At 32.2% G+C, this 6,998-nt stretch overlaps 1 long non-coding RNA gene across 1 annotated transcript; it reads left to right on the top strand.

Annotated features, from left to right (window-relative positions):
- Positions 1-2,012: 2,012 nt before the first annotated feature.
- Positions 2,013-3,931, top strand: LOC146927293 (uncharacterized). The gene is made up of 3 exons (XR_015008191.1): positions 2,013-2,779; positions 2,958-3,178; positions 3,377-3,931. It is a non-coding gene; the product is annotated as an uncharacterized LOC146927293 (long non-coding RNA).
- Positions 3,932-6,998: the final 3,067 nt, after the last annotated feature.

Raw genomic sequence — 6,998 nt, 5'->3', positions numbered from 1 at the left:
TGTCATTTCAATGTTCCTACTTTCGCAGCAAAGCTTTAAATTACAAATAAAAATTATCAAAACTATAAAATTCATTCTCCTTATAACCAAACAGGTGCTTATTTTACATGAGTCTGATCGCTATGAGGGTCCTCTCGTTTTGGATTCAATTCGACTACTCAGGCATGTTGAATCAGTACTCTAAGCATAAGCATATCAATGATGAATTCATATTCAAAAACTTGAGCAATTAAAGAGACCAGAAACATTGAAAATTAAGAATGGAAGAGTAATCTAAACGGCAGTAGCAATTGCAAAAATTTAAAGAAAAACCACAACAGTTGCAATCGCAGCAACAGTGAATAAGAAATTGAAAACTTGAGTTAAAATAAGCACTTAAAAGCTGTTTTAAACTAATGAGTTCGATGTGTAATCAAGCGTAAATGAAAATGAGTTTCTTTGTGTTTTTTATAGTCGAAATCCTTCTTTAAAAAGACTCCAATCCGTCAGAAAAAGAGTGGAAACGGTTGGATTCCAGTGCATAAAAAAGTGGAAACTGTTGGATTCGATTCAGAATAAGTTGCGTTTTTCCTGGAAATCGTGTTTCTGGGTTCCATGACGGGCGTTATGGAGGCTGACATTAAAACACCAGAAATCAATTATGCAAAGCACAATAAATGACTCTAAAACCAGAGCAAATCAAGCTATTTAAACATTTATCAAGGACCACTTCTCCGTCATATTGAGTAAAAGTTTTGTTTTCTGTTAAAAGGTACTATTGAAGACCATTTATCAAGTTATGCATCGCATCATTGACAAAGTTAAGTAAGCTAACTTCTTAGATAGTATACCAATTATGAATGCTTCAATCTGGTATAACATTTCCAACATATTTTTACGAATAAAAGTTATTTTTAATTGCAAAGCAAATTTTATTTGATCAAAATGAGAAATGTACAAATAGTAATGAACCCGCATATCAGGTATCCTTATTTATTAATTTTGTTAGGTCTATAGCAATTTAACCTAATATTTTCCCGCTCATATGCTGTATTAGGTTAGCAGTAATTTAACCTAACAAATTTCATCTAAAAAAATGTATCGCACCAATTTCATTCCTATCATGTTGCCTTTTTTTTACAATATTTTCTACACTTATTTAATACATTTACAAACAGAATACCCTAATCCTTATTTATTAATTTTTTTAGGTCTGCAGCAATCCCTTATGTGTCAATCCCTTTACAATGAACCTGTGTGGAGCACGGGTCAAAAATCTAGTAAGTTCAAATGGTACTCTACCAACTAAAATAAAATCACCCAAACTATAAATTAGTACAAAAAATAGGATTTGAAAATACTTTTAGTAAATACAAACGCCATTTTCTTTCTTGTTAAAACAACCTCTAAGGGGTGGACTTAATGGCATCTACAACTTCGTAAACCACTAGTAACATAGTTGTGAAAATAATTCAATTTCTACCCTCCTAAACTTCCAATGGGTTGTGTGTCAGATAAGAGTTAGGCCTTTATAATGAATCTTGTTGCAGGAAGAGGAGGAGAAATAATAGGTTTTTAGCACAAAAGGGACTAAATACATAAGACCATCTTTAATATAAATTTATTGAATGTAAGTTAAATAAAATCAAATCAAAAGTAGTTTAGACATAAACCTTTTAAGTGAACAAAGAGAAATTAGAAAAAGAACAAAATACGTCGGTGCTTTGTGGACCACAAATTCGAATTTAACCAAGCCCTCCAAACTACATGTTTTTACACAGCTTGAGGATGTTTTAGGTAATATATTCCAAAATAATACAGGAATTATTTTTAAATATATAGTCTGGAATATGTCAGAATGTGGACGGTTGCTTGGTCAACAAGGTTGGCTGGCTCCAGGGTCATTTAACATGTGTTTTTTAATTGGTTAGAAAGGTTGAGCACATTTCTTAGCTTTCGTTGACTGTTGTTTTAGTCGATGTTTGCATTTTGCCTATAAATAGCCGCTCATTTTTCACAATTTGTTTTATTCCAACTCACATTTTATTCTTTTCTTTCTTACTTTAGTTTTGAGTTGTTTATGATACAAATATTCTACTATTTGCCTTTCATATAAAGGTTCATGTCTTCTTGTGGGGATAATATAAATGGTAAAAGTGTGTTGTTCCACACTATGCAAATTTTCATGCTTTGTCTGGATATGGGGTTGGTCATCGGAGTCCACCTCTCCTACTCCGTCATCTTGTATTTTAATCTTCTCTAAAGGGTGTAGGAAAGGGATGACAAATATTTTCCTTATTTTCCCTCCATCTTCTTGCACCATAGATTTAGCATTAGGTGTCTAATATTTTGTTGTAATAAGTGTTATGTTAATGATAAAATTTGTTTAATTCTTGCTGATTTATATTATGTCTCTTTAAATTGTCATTTTAATTTTTTCAATTTAAATAATTTATGTTATTGTATTTGAAAAACAAGTTAAACACAGTTCAAATTTTATTATTTAAAAACAATCAAATATGGTTCGGGTTATAAAATCCAAACGGGATAAAATGGTCAAATTGAAAGGGGCATGAGAAGTAAGTAGGGTGGAAAAAGAAATTCAAAAAATAAAACACCAACCTTATTTATTTTACTAATCTCGTTTATAAATGGCCCATCAAATCTCTCTCAGTTTGCTATAAATACATAAATTCTGTCTCTTGGATTTAGGGTTTGAAATTACAAAACACACTTGCCGCAGCACAGCTCCATGAGTTTGTTTTAGCGTAGTTCCATTGTTCCTTTGTTTTAACAACAGGTATATCCCACATGAGTTTGTTTCAACATAGTTCCTTTGTTTCTTTGTTTTAACAACATGTATATGCCTTTTCATTTATGATTCCACAACCCACATCTCTGCTGATTCATATGTTGTGTTTTTTTTTTTTTTAATCTCTGTCTAATGTAGCTAGATCTGCATTCTCTCCACATTGCAGGGAACACTTTAATGAGCGGCATATTGAATTTCTATGTCGTCATCATCTACCATGTGTGCTGTTTGGTCGATCACAAGATACATGTTTTGTATCATTTCAACAAGTGTATTTCTTTGATTAAAAACACAGGAGGAGACATGTTCAAGTCAACTGGGATGCGAACTCATGATCATCTTCATTAGTTGCGTGTTTCTCTTTATTTTAAAGACTATTTCAAGTAGGTAAGTGTGCATCTCAATACATGTTAGCTCCTTATGTTGTCTGTGTATTTTGTTGAAATTGTGAATATTAGTAAATAGTTTTTGGTACTCTATCAATGAAAAAAAATAAAATAAACAGAAGTATTGATCGATCTGTTCTTTTGAAATAATTTTTGTTTTCATTTTTTTTTTTAGTAAGCATTGTTCTATTGATGACAGAATCAAACAAGATCATCAATATCTGATCCTTTTCCAAGCACAACAATGGGAACTTCATCACATCAACAAGAAACACAAGATTCTTTTACCATGGTTGACAATTGATGAAGGCGACCTAGTGCAGCTATGTATTGATGACGGAATTATACAAGGTCAGCAATTTCTGATCACTTGCGAAGCACAACCGTGGGTGGGAAATTCATCGCGTCAACAAGACAAAAAATGTTCCTTTTAGCATGGTTGACAGATGATGATGGTGACCATGTGCAGTTATGATGGAAAAAAACCAGTAATTGATCAAATTAGCATCATATGCCGCTGTTGCGATACGAAAGTCTAATTTGTAATTGGCCCATTACTCACTAATCAGGCCCACCAGGTTAGAATAACCTGTATGTAAACACATTAGCAAAGTAGGCATTATATGCCGCTGTTGCCATGTGGAATTTTGAGATGCATTTGCAAGGTGATAATATGCAACCATACAAACATATTATTGTACATGTACTTCAGACAAGTGGCTTTGATGCTAATAAAGTTGGTATTGTTGGGTTTCTTTGGAAGTGTCATATAGGAAAATACTATTGTAATTTGTAGATTGTAAATATACAAATCCTTTACCTACTTCTTCAAATAATACAAAGAATAATTTATAAAGTTGGTGAATTTTGTTTGAACTATGTAATTGCCCTCTACTCTCTTTTACCCACAATTGATTATGTTTTTGAGTTGGTTTACCTCTGTCGACAAGAAAGAGTGCATATATAAAGCATTTGATTGCAAAAATAGTGAAAATGATGAGAAATGATATAACATGATGAATCATGTAAAATGATGACAAAATGATGTTGATTTAAGTTAGGTTTAGCACATTTGCTTAGATAGATTGCCAGTTTTACATGACACCAGAACATTATACATCTATAAATCTAATACTAAATTATGTTCACACAGTGCTTAAAGCAATAAACAAGAAAATTTGTTACTGATAGAAAAGAATGATAAACATGAACTAATATCACATGAATGTCAACAATAAATTGAACATTTATTTTTCTCTAAAACATCACTTCAGATACGACATATACCCTGCTTTTGAATATGTCCTTTTGATGAAAATGTTATTACTTCAATAATTATGACTTTGCATCACCTTAAAAAATTTACCGTTTACTTTAATACCAGATCTCCTATAATTATGACTTGAAAATATTTGGGGAGGAGATTAAAGAGTTAGAGTTTGATATCCTTCCAAATACGGTACAATTTTTGTGTGGCATTACCAGCCAAAAGGGCTATCACCAAATTCCAATGAGACACCAAAGTTGATGCCTTGAAAAGTTTGAGATGTTCTGAAGATGAAATTTTTGCGTGCATTTTAAAGACGGTGTCTGGACAAACTAAATGCGGTGATGCATTTGGGATCCTTTAATGCTCCTGGCAGCACTTGATATTTTCGGATTTACTATTCTAAAATAGGTTAATTCCAAAGGGATTTGTTGTTTAATATCTTCTTTGTGAAGGGAAAAAATTAGAGTAAAAAATATCATTTTACTCTAATTTGTTTTTCTAATCCTTTCATCTGACAACTGAGAAAGGAATTAATCCTTGCCTAAGCCTTAGAAATGGAACAAGATTGTGGTTTGAAGTTTTATATTAGGTGAATTTGTATATTCCTTTTCTTAGGCAAGTCTAATATTTCTTTATCATTCATTGCAATGAATTCAATGAACTGGTTTAATATCAATAAATGTGTCGAAAGCCTCTTACAACAAGAGCTGAAGTCAAAGGCAAATCAGATCTATCAAGAGCTGAGTGAAGGATGAATTTGTGCGGAAAAATTCTCACCACAGTTGATATGATTTTTGTGCATAAAAGTCGGAAGAAAAGTTAATTAACTACATAGTGAATGACAAAATTTCATACCTTCTACCTTATATCCTTATATAATTTTACTGTCTTTGAGATGGATTTGTTATTTACCTCATTGATGTCTTCATGCTTTCTATTCTCTAATCCAATTTCAATGATTTCTATGTGCTACTATAAAAGATTCATATGTCAATAACAAAGTTAAATAAGCCAATTTCTTAGATAGCATACCATCTATGAATGTTTCTATCTGGTATAACATTTCCAACATATTTTTACAAATAAAAGTAATTTTTAACAACAAAACAAATTTTATTAGATCAAAATGTCAGGTACAAGTACAAAGTACAAATGATACTCTACCAACTAAAATAAAATCACCCATACTATGAATTAGTTCAAAAAAAAAAAATAGAATGAGGATTTGAGAACGAGTCGTAGTACATACAAACGCCATTTTCTTTCTTGTTAAAAACAACCTCCAAGGGGTAGATTTAATAGAATCTAAAATCATGTACACCTCTGGTACGTTAGTTGAGAAAATAATTTCATTTCTACCCTCCAAGACATCTAGAGGGTTGTGTGATAATGAAATCAATACAACCAGCAATACTAAGGTTATAAAAAAGGGTAACGAAAAATGTGATTAATGAAAGAAATAATGTGCGAAAATAGGTCTCAACTTCATAAAGAAGAGGGTGGATACAGTAATATGTCATACTTGCATGATAAGGTTTGAATATTTTTTTTTTATTTGGCTTGAAAATAAAAACAAATTGGTGTTGTTAGTGTAACCCCATTTCAGTAAGAGTTGGTCTGGATTAATGTCGATATTTCTTTTGATAGAAGTTTTCTAAATGGTCACTAAACCTCTTTTCTAACCACCTAACTGTTGAGGCAAAATCCCTAATTAATTTTAAAGATAATAAACTTTAATGATTAAAGGATTAAATGGACTTTGATTAATTCCTTGGTATTTAACTTGTGCTCTTGAGTGTTTTTACTAAGACAGGAACAGGTTTAAAACATACCAAATCAAAGGACATTTGAAATCATGAACTAACTCTGAGTTCAGAAAGTTAGTTCAGAAGGTTGTTCAGAATGTTGATCAGTGAGTTGATCAGAATGTTCTGATAAGAGTTCAGAAGCTGAAGCTGAAGTTCAGAAAGCTGAACGTTCTGATGGAAACCCAGAAAGTGTTCATAAGCAAACACAGGATCATCAAGAACGTGAAGAACCTGCTAGTACATTTGATATAAATGAAAGGTCCAGAAAAGTACATTTGCATGGGTCTATCAACAAATAAAGGCATGAACAAGGAATCATGTGTAAAGGATCTTTAATGTTCATCCAAGACTATGAACATTAAAGTACTAGGAATATTCCAATGTGAATTTAATCCTAGATGTTGCATTCACTGCACTTCAGTAGTGTCCTTACTATTAGGATTGATTACATTAAAAGCTAGTCTTACAAATCATCCTAAAGTAAGCACAAATAGAACATTCTGATGGTCAGAATGTTCATGTCTGCGCATGCTTCAACCAATGAACAGTGTAGTTGGTGAAAAGTTAGCAAGCAAAGCAAAAGAGATCTTGCATCAGAGATAACCTGACCTCTGAGCTGTAAACAAGCAGATTTCTTTGAAGCATGGGCCTGAAGTTGCAGATCCACTGCTCTCTCTCTCCTGCACAAAGTCCAAGACAGATTTGGTGTACTTTATCCCACCTTTTCCAGCAAAACTGGATGC

The sequence above is a fragment of the Medicago sativa genome, chromosome 4 (genome assembly GCF_051527215.1).
Source record: "Medicago sativa cultivar Bolivia chromosome 4, Bolivia_mono, whole genome shotgun sequence".
In the NCBI taxonomy this organism is placed as follows: Eukaryota; Viridiplantae; Streptophyta; class Magnoliopsida; order Fabales; family Fabaceae; genus Medicago; species Medicago sativa.
The sequence above is the reverse complement of the archived record's forward strand: the minus strand, read 5'-3'. Positions and strand labels throughout refer to the sequence as shown.